Consider the following 14,200-nt stretch of genomic DNA (forward strand, 5'->3'; position numbering starts at 1 on the left):
GTCTTCGTGGCAGCACAGCTGGCCATGGGAGGCAGGAGCATGCTGCACGCCCGACACTGCTTTGGGCGGCTGGAGCAAGAAGACCAGAGGTTGAAGAAGCACTATCGCCGTTGGATGGACATCGTATGGTCTCTTGAGCTGGAATCGTTCATATTGACTAAGTTGACAAAGCACTCTGTCCCCGTCAACTTAGTAGGCCCACAAGTTAGCGACCCACCAAGGTGGGTCCCAACTAGCAGGGGGAGTATTCATTTTTTTGTGTGTAATAAGAAGGCACTTCCGGTGGGTCCGAGCTGACAGCGGGGGGAACATTTTTTTTCGCGAAATACGGTGACCCGTCCGATGGGTCCCAACAGTCAGGGGGAAATGTTTTTTCGCAAAATACGGTGGCCCGTCCGGTGGGTCCCTGCTGTTAGGTGGAGGAATCATTATTTTCCGCGTAATAAGGAGGCACTTCCTTGCTGCGGCTGTGGACCCAGCTGTTAGACTCTCCACGTACAGTACACTTTCGATGGAAGTCGTTCCTTAACCACGTTGACCACGCCGCGTTCCGTTGAATGCATGCGTCCATGGGCATGGTGCGTCCCCACTGTCAGCCTCTCACGTACAGTCATGTTCCGATGACTCTTGGTTGTTGACCACGTTGACCACACCGTGCCGAGCGCACCAAAGGCCTGTGGATGACGGTGAGGCCCCAGACTGGAACGACCCGGAGATGGGGAAGACAGGGCAGTGGAGTCGTAGATGGAGAGGAGTGGGAAACTTGACTGGTTCAGGTGCGCGGCAGCACAGCCGTGGTGCCGCCCACGGCAGACAGGAGCAAGAACAGAGGTTGAAGAAGGAGCACGGCTGTTGGATTAACATCCAACGGTCCAGCTGCTAGAATCATTTGTTGATTAAGTTGACAAAGCCCTGCGTACACGTCCGCTTAGTAGGCCCACAAGTCAGCCACCAAATCTGATGGGTCCTAGCTGTCAATGGGAGGAATAATTTTTTTCGCATAACAAGGAAGCACTTCCTTCCGTGCGAAGATACAGCCGGTGGGTCCCAGGTGTCAGGTGGAGGAAACATTTTTTTCAGCTTAATAAGGAGGAACTTTCCTTGCATGCGACCATGGACCTCGTGGGTCCCAGCCGTCAAGCTCTCCACGTACAGTCCTCTTCTGACGACTCTCGTTTGTTGACCACGCCGCACCGAGCGCGGCGAGGCGGTGGACGATGGCGAGGCCCCGGACGAGAACGACTTGGAGATGGGAAGACGCGGTAGTGGAGTCGCAGATTGAGTGGAGGAGAAGGGTTATAACTGGTTCTGGTGCGGCATGGGGCTGCAGTCGGTGGAGAATAACAGGAGGTGTGGAGGGGTGGAGGGATAGCTTGGCCGACGGCGGGGTAGCGCTTCGCAGCGATGCGTGCTAAGCAGAGCCGCTAGCCGCCGGAGGCCAAACCAGGCGGTCCCGGCGACGCTGGAGGAAGAAGACGAGAGATTGAAGGTGCATGCTGACCAAGTTGACAACGCCCTGCGTAGGCTTTGACATATTGGCCCACATGTCAGCCTGCAAAAATGTGGCATATATTTAACCCATGTTTTCTAGATTGTACAGTCCATTTGCTGGGCTGGGTGAACAAATAATTTCACGTCAATGCGGCCCATTTATATTATCTAAGAAATCCCAGCCCATTTGCACTTCCTTCAAATACACGAATTAGCTGGGCTCGTTATATATATAATGTTATGTTAGAAGGAGCAATTAATATCAAAAATAAACCAGAGAGGCACATTTTTTATATACATAATTAACAAATTAGAGAGTTATTGCTCAAACTAAGAATGAGCGCGTTATTATTACATTGGTCCTTAAAAACTTCGCAAGCTTTTGTACGCAATCACAAGGATTTTCCTTGCCTATGAGTAAAAAAATCCAGGATTTTCTTTGCCAACTTCTGTTAAACATTTACTTTTATAATTTAATAACACGTGGGATTTTTCATAATGTATATATAAGTCTCTATAAAATATACGATAATAGTAATAATATAAATATATATATTGTGGTTAGAAAAATAAGTTGAAACCACTGTCACCCGTATGTCGTGGGCTACGCATGTTAAAATACAAAACCTAGGCCTAGCTGATACTTGTTCGCCCTTTGGAAAAAAAATGATACCAGATCCCCGAGCGAACTGGATTATAGAGGGGGCCGGCCGCACGACTGAAGAAGCACATCAGGAGAGATTTTTTTCTTCAGTGGATGGCTCTCGATGGCGTTTTTTTTACTTGCCTCTGCACCATACAACTTGTATTTTTAGCCTTCCAGTCCGTGATGGACCAGCAGCCCATTTGCTGGGCGGGCCAACCTACAGAAACCAACACTCGATTTTTCATCAAGCCCCAAAAACAACGCAATACTATGTTTGTTTTGAGGACGAAAACATTACGACATGGGTTGAGCGGGGGAGGGGGCAAGACAGAGCAAAAAGATTAAAAAGAGCTGATGCACCGTTGCTACCCTAACAAAGCAGGTGCAATTCTTCTCGGGAAGAAGGTGTGCCATTGACACCCACACGTCACATACCCCACAGTAGGCATACTAACAAGTTCACACACAAGCATAACAAAAAAGTTAAACATTCGTATCAAACTCAGGTTCATAGGACAGGTTCATATTCATAGCCAACATTCACTATAAACAACTCAAAAGATTCATATATACACAAGTTCAGCATGTCTATGGATCCAAATGATTGATAGATCACACAACAATATTCATAGATAATTCACAAAAAGATTCAGATATACACATGTTCAGTATGTTTATGCATCCAAATGATTGAGATCATAGCCAATATGATCCATGGATGAACTTTAATTACCTAGGGTACAGACTGGTAAATGGTGTTCAGTCGGAGGTACTTCTTGCTAAAACTAATGCCTGTACGAGTAAAGTTTCGAGCACATAAGTGGCAACACAGACAATCTGAACTTTGCTTGTAGGTTTATACTCAAATAGTGGCCTCGTGCCGAGGGAGGTTTGAGCAACTTGGCCACTACTTTCACCCAACTAGTTTACTAGCTCACCTTGGTCCTGTAGCTCACCAAAATTCTACATTGCAGACTGGTAAATCGTGTTCAGCCAGAGGTACTTCTTGCTTAAATTAATGCTCCTACGAGTAAACTTTTGAGTACATAAGATGCAGCACAGACAATCTAAACTTTGCTTGTAGGTTTATCCTCAAATAGTGGCCTCGTGCCGAGGGAGGTTTGAGCAACTTGGCCACTACTTTCATCCAACTAGTTTACTGGTTCATCTTAGTCCTGTATCTCGCCAAAATTCTACATTGCAGACGAGAAAGGAGGCGGTTGAGAAAATGAACCGCCCAAATTTTTTGTGAAGTTCAACTGAAATGGAGCATCCCTGGTGTGCAGACTGATTAAGTGCCAGATGAATATACGCGTCAACCAACTTGTCTGGAATCTGTAGACTCCATGCCATACAGTTCGCTACCATATTTGCAGATAACCAAAAGGCACAAGTTGGGACCAAAGACTGGACTGCGTTTTTCTGGGCTATGCGCCAAGCAATATTTTTGGCGTTCACTCTCCTAATACTTGGAGTTTGACAATTGGTTGACGCCGGTTGATACTCGAATGAATATAGGCACTTCTTCTTGTCAACATCGATGCTTGTCTGAGTGAACTTTGGAGTACATAGCAGCAGCATAAGTACCCGTCCATCTGATCCTTTTGTGCAGTTCTACTGAAATCACCCGATGTAATGATATGCCCGCGAGTTCAGGCTCCAAGTTACTCCTTTATGAAATCGGCAAACAGTAGCACAATACCAAATTACCAATACATATGACAAACACAATAATCAGGATAAAGACCAGTACCAACCTGTGTGAGGTAGCATATCAATTACTATTTCCTTTGACTGGAAGCCGAGATAAGCCAAGCGACTGACAGCAAAGGAAGAATTCAAGCCGAGATTAGCGACTAATAGGAAAGGAAGGAAGCTGTCGAGGCAATGAAGCACCCAAAGTTTTTGTGCAGTTCCACCAAAATCAAGCATCCCTGTTGGCACATATATTGAGAGAGTGAGATTACTGTAATAGTGGGACTGGTTGATGAAACATACACTAACAAATAGAAGCACCCTCATTATCTTAATGGGTAAAGTTAGCATTCCCTCCCTGCTCCACCACATGATTCACCTCATAGACAAACATACACACATACATGATTCAGCATAGGGTGCTACTAAAGATTTGTTTAAATCTGACAGGAAAATTAGGCAGTAATAAATTAGTGGTACTTAATTACTCCTAATTAATCAAGTGAGACAACATAAGTGGAAGGGCTCCCTGGAGGATCATCTCACATGTAAGGTAGTCATTGCCGGAGCCCTTGAATGGCCTCGACTGAGGCCTCTGGCTTCAGCAATATCGCCTTGGCACTGTTTACTCTTCTTCTTCTTCTTCCTCTTCATGCTCTGTTTCTCATTCTCCTCACTAGTTGGTGAAACCAAGTACATGATTGGCCTTCTATTTCAGAATTGGTTTTGTCAGTGAGGGAGTACAAGTGTACTAGTAAAAAATAGCATTATTTTCTCATGGCAGTCGCAAAATAGAGATGAACACATGCATTAAATATCATTCTTACCTAAAGGAAGGTTATCGTGCCAATATGGATGATGAGGATTGGAACACAGATCTCCCTTTGTGCAGTTCCACTAAAATGAACCAACTGTTCCATTCTGACATTCTAGTTAAACAACACAAAATTCACTTCTTTTAAGAAGAGTTTTGTGCATTTCACCAAAAGGTCACAACAACAACCAGGTGAAATGGATATCCCTGTTTGCACAAAAAGCTATAGAGGAAACAGTCAGTGTCTCAAACAATTACAGGCAAAAACATTTGGCTAAACTTGTCATGGCTTATAACAGTGGCATGGCTTCATTTTTACCAGGGGCATTAGATTAAGAATAGCTAAATATTTGGTATAAGGGCATGGGACAGTGGGTGCACCAGCAGTCCAGCACCATGTACCTAAACAGGGGCATAAAGTGGTGATTCATAGTTTGTTGCCACGAGAAACAAACATCCAAGAAACATATCTGGGTTGGTCCCATTTTTGTTCACTCTAGCCACCTACTCCTATGTGTGGATAGCAAATCTAGTCCTGGTCATACCACTATGTACAACGTTACCCTTTTATTTCCCTTTTCGACCAAGAGACCGGTTGGATGACCAGTCTGTACTACTTTCACCCCCTTTCCTTCCTATTTGTACCAAGTCCGATGTACCACATACTAAATTCCCCCACCCCCACTTTATTTCTTGTTTGAACCAAGTACAAGATTCGACTCCATGAAGTAGCTTTACCTCTAACAATAGAAGAAAAAAATAGGTGACGCTGGACCATCCGATCGAGAGGGGCTGAGAGGTAGAAAATGATGCACATGCAGCGACGTTGCGAGCTGGGGAAGTAGAGCTAAGGCGGTTTCGAAGGAAGATATACCTGAAGTTCGTCAGGATGTGGATAGGTGGGCGGCGGGAGGCCGAATCCGCCCACACTAGGGCAACGACGAAGGGATCGGAGGACCTCTCACGCCGGCGCTCGGCCAGAGATAACGGTGCGGCCGGTAGTGGATCTCCTCCCTCGCTGTCGACGACGGCCTAAATGCTACCCCTCCTCCCCTTCACCGGCGGAGGGGGGTACGTCCGGATCAGTAACCAACGGTGAGGATAGAAAGACAGTGTTTTTTGAAGGGAGAAAGACAGTGTTACCACCCCTATCCTGTTTAGATCCGGAGAGGATGAGAGTGTGTGAATAGAGCAACCATAGCAAGCAAGCGCGGAGGCTCCGGCCTATATATACATAGTGGGGTAGTTTTCCTTTTTCACTCCATCAAAACAATTGTCTAAAATTGTGTGCTACATGCCAGGTCACCGTTTTTTTAGTTGTTGATTGTTTTTTGAGATAGCTACCCGCTTGTTCCAAGTGGTGTTACGGTGTGCCAGGTCGCACTTTGTATCGTTCAAGTCTGGTACAAGTCCCTCCATTAAATGAACAACCACCCCCTCATAAAAATTGTGAACAAGCCCACGGCTAAAATTATCGGAAACGTGGGTTGCCCATTATTTATATTTTCTACTCCCTCCGTTCCTAAATATAAGCCTTTTTTATTAGCCACACCTAAGACAAGAATGTTTTTATTAGCAGTGAACCCCACATGTCAGAGACACAAAAAGTGTGGCAAGATTCCCTTAGGCAAGCCAAAGTGTGTCTAACAATTTGAGCAACTCAAGTTAGGTAAGTGTGGCAAGTGTGGGAAAAATAATATGGCAACATAAGACAAACATAGTCACAATCCAAACAACCCTAATTTTTTGTGACATGCATGAAAATTTGGTTAGTTGAATTTATAGTCAAAATTTGGCAAGGTGCATCAAATCAACACATGCAAGTATCAAAAGGGAAGTCATGGCATGCATGCATGCATTGTACTCCCTCTGTTTCCAAATATAAGTCTTTTTAGAGATTGGAACAAGTGACTACATACGAAGCAAAATATGTCTACATACATCCGTATGTAGTAGTCCATTTGAAATGTGTAAAAAGACTTATATCGAGTGCAGTGCTTTGATGTGTCGCGTCAACTCGTACAAAAGCGAGAAGTTTGATTACTACAACGCCCTCTCCCTCGCGGACTGAGCTTTGGTGCCTTAACTGCACCTGCCTTTGGCTGCATGACAGGTGGGCCAACCACCTGTTGGGTCCACCTGTCATAGATGCAAAGGCAGGAGCAGTATGTCAATGAAGCTGCGCCCCCCCCTCGCGCATGAGCGTGGTGGCTGGCAGGACTAGTAGGAGCTTTCTCTACACGCTTCTTGACGGCGGCGAACTTGCGGATGGAGTTGACCATCATGTCGTCCATGCGAGAGGTGAAGCCGGCGTCGGCGAGGGCTACGACGCCGGCGGTCGCCAGCACCGTCTAGAAACGCTGTGCGGTGCGGGGCCGCAGGCCAGCGCCTTGGATGATTTGGCACATCCGACTACCGCTCGCGACCATCGCCTCCATGGGTGCTTCTGGCTCCTGGTCACTTGGTCTTGGATTGGAGTGAGCAGTGTTGCGCAGAGACTAATGAGTAGATGGATTGGAGTGGTGGGGCGCCTTTATATGAGAATCCAAACTCTGTTGCATTCACATCGTGCTGGCTCTATTCTGCTTAATTCCCTGACCGTTCAGCGTCTCGGGAACCGCTACCCTCTCCCTCATTGGCATTCAAGCACCTATGGAGGCGAGGCGACTGCCGCTCGCGTCTATCGCGTGTCAAGAGACGTTCCCGTCGACGACGAGGTGCCTATGGTGACTTCGTAAATTTCAAGATGATAGTACTAGTATACTCAATATTGTGCACCGCGACCAAGGCCGATAGGACAACGAGAGAACTACATATTTATTTACGGTGTAGATTCACTCATTTTGCTCCATATGTACTCCGTCTCGGTGCAGTCTAGTCACTTGTTGAAATCTCTAGAAAGGAAAATACTCCTTTCTGGTTTACAGGGCTATACTAGCAAGTAGTACTACAATAGTGGGCTCACATAGCAATTTTGTCTCATGCAAGAGCCTGGCTATATGCGTGCTCCAAGGTTCGCATCTGCCACGTTCGGGTTGCACTTGGCTCTTCGCCTCTTCAAGAAGACGAACAATGATGTTACTACTACCGCTTCTACAATATCGAATCCACTGCTGCATGTTCGAATTAACTGCTGCATGTCCGTCCATCGCGAGCGGGAGGGATAAGCAAAAGCCTGTCCTCGTCTGCGAGCCACCGCGCGCATGGGCGAGGGAGAAGGCGTGTAGTAGTAAAATCAAGCTTCTCCTCATTGTACGAGTTGACGCAAAACATCATAGCACTGGCCCCACATGGTTGCATCTAAACTTGGCTGAAAGACCCGCAGTGTACAATACTCCATTTGCTGCAAGCTCTAACATTTACCCCACCACAAATAAAAATATATATATATATATTCCTGTCTTGACCAGATGAGCGTGCAAACTAGAATCACTAGGATGACAGGTAGGGCCAGAAGATTATTTTAACCAAAAATATAGCATGGAGCCAACCCCAACGATTTTAGGGCCTGTTTGGTTCCAATAAGTCACCCGACTTATAAGTCAGGTGACTTAAAACCAGTGACTTATAAGTCACGCCTGTTTGGTTGTCATCTGACTTATAAGTCACGTGACCACACCTTCTCACCTTGTTTTTTTATGTAAAGGTGATGTGACCCACGCAAAAGGGGGTGACTTATAAGTGGGTCTGTTTGGCAAAATAAGTCACTTTTTTCACTTCTCGACTTATAAGTTGGTGACTTATTTGGAACCAAACAGGCCCTTAAGCTTACATGCATGGTACACGCTATCGTAGACCACTCTACACATGAAACTGCCACACGAGCGTCCGGGCTGCGCTTGGCTCTTCGCCTCTTCGGGAAGTCGAACAATGGCCATGTTTGGATACTCTAACTCAGTTAGAGGTTAGAGTTAGATTCTAACCCAGAACTAACCCTAAACTAACTCTAACCAAAAAGGTGTTTGGATAGCAGGGTTAGATGGAGCGTGGACACGGCGAGGCGCCTTCACGGGCAGTGCGAGAGGGAGGGAGCAAGAGGACAAGAAGCTTCGAGGAAGTGAGGAGGGATATGCCTCGGGAAGAGCGAGAGAAAAAGGTGTTTTTTAGTGGTCCTGAGAAGAACTAACTCAAATAAGCACCTCTTGGGTGGGTCAGAGTTTTTGGATGAGTTAGATGCATCTAACCCAAACTAACCCTCCTGTTTGGATATTTTTGGGTTAGTTGAGTCCAAACTAACCCAAACAAACTCTAACCAGTGGATTCAAACAGGGCCAACGATGGAGTACTACTGCAGTGGAGGAGTACTACAGTATGCTTCTGGCCATCTGACACTGATTGAACTGCTGCATGTCCACCGCGTACGGGAGGGAGAGCGTGTAGCGAAAGAAAGCTTCTCCTAGTCCTGCCAGTCACCACACTCATGGGTGAGGGAGGGACGCAACTTCATTGACTTACTGCTTCTGCCTTTGCGTCCATGATAGGTGGGCCCAACAGGTCGGTGGCCCACCTATCATGCAGCCAAAGACAGTTGCGGTTAAGGCGAGAGGGCATTGTAGTAATCAAACTTCTTGGTCTTGTACAAGTTGAAGCAACCCATCAAAGCACTACACTCGATATATTTCAATAATTTGCGTTTACCGATGCATTAATTACAACACAGGCATGCATGCCGTGACTCTCCTTTTGATACTTGCATGTGTTGATTTAATGCACCTTGAAGTAGTATGAATATGTGACGGTAAAGCTTTGTAATGCCCCGACCCTAATAAAGCGAGAGATGGTTGTGCACGAGGAGGGCGAGATCATGCAGACGGAACAGGACCCAACGATGGAGCTCTCTATGGTCTCGATGGACCTCACCTTGCTCCACTGCCCCTTGTGCCTCCGCCCCTTGAAGCCTCTAGTGTATGAGGTTCGAATATACCTCGTCCATTCGGCTGATCGAGCAAGGTGCAGGTTTCTTGATTGATGTGTTGTTCAATTGATTTGTGCAGTGCAAGGGAGGGCACCTGGCTTGCGCGGACTACCACGTCGAGCGCCCCGGGAACCAGCGGCAGTGTCAGAAGTGCGAGCGCGGCGGTGGCTTCGACGTGCGGAACTTGGCGGTGGACGTCGTCCTCTCCTCGGTGAGGGTGGAGTGCCCGCACGAAGGCTGTGGGCTCTACATCACTTACCACAAGCTCGCCGATCTCCAGAGCATGTGTCCGCTCGCGCCTTGCAAATGCCCTGTGCTCATCTGCGGCTATGAAGGCCCGCCGCCGGTGCTCTCCCACCACATCAGCACCGTGCATCCCATGCCCGTGCACAGGATCCAGTATGGCAAGGGGCTCCAGCTGCAAGTGCCACTGTCAGAGCCATGGCTCTTGCTATTCGCGGAGGAGGACGACCGCACATTTTTCTTGGTCGGCGGCGTGCTCGACATCGGCGCGCCTATCACCGTGTCGGTCGTCTGCATCAGAGCGGGGGCGTCCCCACTACCGCACTACGTGGCCAAGCTATGGGCGAACGGCTCGCTGGGGGAGCCCAAAGGCAGGACCGACGCCGTCAAGGTGGAAATGGAGGTGACAAGCAGCAGGGATCCCGGCGACGTCGCCGTGTAGGAGCTGACCTTCTTCACAGTTCCGCCCAAGCTGCTGGCCGGGGCTAAGCTGGTGTCCCTCCACATTCAGATTGACAAGCTCACGTCCTAAATGATTCTACAATGCCTTTTGTTTATCTTAGTAATATACTAATATAGGGGTTAGCTCGGTCTACTTTAGCTTAAGAGATGGTGGGTTTTGGTGGCGATGCATCAATTACCTCGACATCAGATCAGCAGTGAAACTAATTTCGAACAGTCAAATGGATATTTTGTGTCTGTTGGATATAAAGATCCTTTGGGTAAGAAGTACTCCCTCCGTCCAGAAATACTTGTCTGGGAAATGGATGTATCTAGACGTATTTTAGTTCTAGATACATCCATTTTGATCCATTTCTGCGACAAGTATTTTCGGACGGAGGGAGTAACAGCTTATATTCTTTTTTCGAAACGGAACATAATTTTTGTTGACATGCACTAATATTTTCGAAACGGACGTGACGCTGTAGCTAGAAGGGCGGTTGGGACGCGGCATCGGCCCATACCGCGGTGACCCCCGATTGGGACGCACCGACTGTGGATTTTCTCACTCGCCGATGTCGACCGCGTCTACCCAGAACATTGTTCCCTTCCCCCAGCTGTGGGATCAGGCCGGATATGTGACCAGCGGTGTGGCCACCGTCGTTCTATGCTTGTGAAGAGAGCAACCAAAGCAAGCAGGCTTGTAGCTTAGGCTCCTGCTAGTGTATATATAGTGGTTTTCTTATTCTCTCCATATCAACCATTTTATATTGCGTACGTGTCATTGAAGAGTGAAATGATGGTTGCTTCTTCCGACTAACTTACTTGTGATTTGACTGCTCCTTTAGTGGCCCCTACACGTACTCCTCCTACGTGTATGCAACAGTCACACGTACACATGGACGCAAAAACGCGCGTGACGCCCTAATGCATGCATGTCCGAGCACACGACAGAACACACATGGTCACGCTCAAGTGCTCAACCTACACGTGCATGCACACACATACTCAGCCAGGGTGAGCTAGTGACCGCATAAACACCGGAAAATGTATATATTGAACGCAATGAGCATATTATGAAGTCCACTGACCGTATTTTTACAAATATACAGTGACAGACAGTGTATTTATCTTGTATGAAATTAAGCCATATTAACCAGAGAGGAGGCAGTATGGACTAGCATTACTTTGTTGTGTCCCGTCAACTTGCCGAACGAGGAGAAGCTTGCAGGACGGGAGAAGCTTGCGCGCAGTGGCTCGCAGGACAAGGAGAAACTTTTGACTAATGCAATTTGTCCTTCGCTCAGGCGGTGGACGTGCAACAGTTAATTCGGTGTCAGATTGCCAGAAGCATACACTATACTAGCAGTACTATTATTTTTGCACTTCCCGAAGAGACGAACAGCCAATCGCAAAGTTTACTAGTACTACTACTACTACTACTATAGTCTATAGAGATAGTACTAGGAACCGGATGGAGGAGCGTCTGCACTCTTATTATATTTTTAAAATGTGATAAAGAAATCTTCAACACATTTGGTTCTCTTTGAGGGTTCTCGCATGTGATAATGGAAGTTGATTGCATGGAACACTCGCCACAATTCTCGCTTAATTCTGTCTCATATCCTGTTACAAATAGGAGCGCTCGGTAATATTTCCTCTTTTTTTGTTATCCAGCATGTAAACAAGTCAGCAAACCTTGCGGCGCATCTTTGTGCGAACCATGCTTGCTACACTTTGAATGTGGTCGAGAGCTGGCTTGATGAAACACCTGGCTTCCTACTTCTTTTTTTGCAGGGTACCTCGCTTCCTAGTGACTAGTGTCTTGGCTGATCGTCCTAAGAATGCTTATATATGAATAAAGCTCTCTCATTTACCCGCAAAAAAGATTAGGCCATATTAACCGGAAAGGAGGGAGTATGGACTAGCACTACTTGTTGGTGTGTCCCGTCAACTCGTAGAACGAGGAGAAGCTTGCAGGAGAAGGTGAAGCTCGCTTACACCTTTTGACTAATGCAACGTACCCTCACCCAGGTGGTGGACATGCATCAGTTCATTCAGTGTCAGATTGCCAGAGTCATACACTGTAGTACCGAACATGCGGAGTACCATCATTGTTCGACTTCACGAAGAGGCGAAGAGCCAAGCGCAAGGTTTAGTAGTACGAGTAGTACTACTACTAGAACCGCATGGTGGAGCCTTTGTACTCTTACTTTTCTTAATCTTTGATAAAGTACACATTTATTCTGGAGAAGGGCGGAAAACGGCAGCCCATCATGTAATGATGATATCGACCAACCATGCTTGAATATATCTTGGCCTCCGTGCAAGCCCGTCTGTCGCTACACGCGTTCAAATTAGAACGTGGGCTGCCATTTCGTAGAGAAATGACCTCCACCGTGTATCCGCGCGGGTGTGGCTGGGCACAAAGCGTGAGTACGTGTGCACGGTGCACCTATTCTCTTCTTGTATACGTACACCACCTACGTGGGGTTATGTGAGAGAGATATAAACGTAGAGAGATATAGTGTGTGGGTTCGTGAGAGTTTTTTTAGGGGAGGGGGGGCAATCATAATATGTAACATATGCAATGTGTGTGAAATAGAGTCCTGGATATATCGTATATATAGAGGGGGCGATCCACGAGAAGAGAGCGGAGGTATCATCAACTTGAGGTGTCCATAGAATCGAAGAGAGGGATGATGTGTGTGTGTGCGCGCGCGGTCGATAAAGAGTGCCATCAAATTTGTATGTGCCCACGTCAAAGATATAGAGTGGCTGGCCTACTAGAACGAGAGAGGGGACATGTGCGGTTTGTCTCTGTGGCATGGATACCTACCTACAACGCTTGACTATCGGTGTGTGGTGGGGGGGGGGAGGGAGGCCTAATTAACTATAGAGGTACAATGGCTGGTATATGTGGAGGAGGAGAGAGGCCTACCTCATGTATTAAGGTAGATTGATCTACCTCATGTATTAAGGGAGATCGATCGACATCCATGCGTATGTGTAGGAGAGGAATAAGGTTGGGAGAGAGGCGGAGCTAGAGTGTTGGAGGGGGTGGTAGTGGAGTTGCTTCTAACAAATGGTGGGATATGCTTGCTAGACAACCGGAGGGCATGCCTGCAATATCAATAATAGAGGGGATGGCTGCCTGTCTGTGCACGTGCATGTGCATGTGAGATATGGTTGTGGTAAGCAGACATAACTACATAGGAAGATCAATCGTCCTTTGTCAGAGAAAGGAGAGACATAACTTGTGAGGTACGTCGATCGATGGGGGGGATATTTAAAGTCGACCTAGGTATATGTTGGGAGATCGATCGGTATACATGCATGTGTGTGTTAGAAGCAAATGAGGCACGGGGAGAAGGATAAACAGAGAGATGGATGCATCTAGGAGGTGGTGCGAGAGTCATACTATATCAAGGGGGAAGGAGTGTGCGAGTACGAGATCGATGAAAAGAGTGGTGGGAGTGAGGCATGGACGGTGATAAGAGAAGAGGGGAAGCTTGTGTTTTTGCTAGGCACACCTGGCTAGAGAGGCATATCGATCGATGTGTGCCGTAAAGAAGGAGCTGGGGGGCCTACACATACCGTGGGTGAACGACCTAAAGTGAAAAGACGAATTTGCGCGATGGAGCTAGAGAATGCTGAGGGAGGGTGAGGGAGTCCTGGATTAGGGGGTCTCTGGACAGCCGGATTGTATCCCTTGGCCGGATTGTTGGACTATGAAGATACAAGATTGAAGACTTTGTCTCGTGTCCGGATGGAACTCTACTTGGCATGGAAGGCAAGCTAGGCAATACGGATATGTACATCTCCTCCTTTGTAACCGACCTTGTGTAACCCTAGCCCCCTCCGGTGTCTATATAAACCGGAGGGTTTTAGTCCGTAGGTCAACATACAATCATACCATAGGCTAGCTTCTAGGGTTTAGCCTCTCTAATCTCGT

General features: G+C 47.2%; 1 pseudogene; it reads left to right on the forward strand.

The window, feature by feature from the left end:
* The first annotated feature begins 9,423 nt into the window (after window positions 1-9,423).
* LOC125508571 (uncharacterized) lies at window positions 9,424-10,336 on the forward strand (annotated as a pseudogene).
* The last annotated feature ends 3,864 nt before the right edge of the window (window positions 10,337-14,200 follow it).

The sequence above is a fragment of the Triticum urartu genome, chromosome 5A (assembly GCF_056163025.1).
Source record: "Triticum urartu cultivar PI428250 chromosome 5A, HENAU_Tu73, whole genome shotgun sequence".
Taxonomy (NCBI): domain Eukaryota; kingdom Viridiplantae; phylum Streptophyta; class Magnoliopsida; order Poales; family Poaceae; genus Triticum; species Triticum urartu.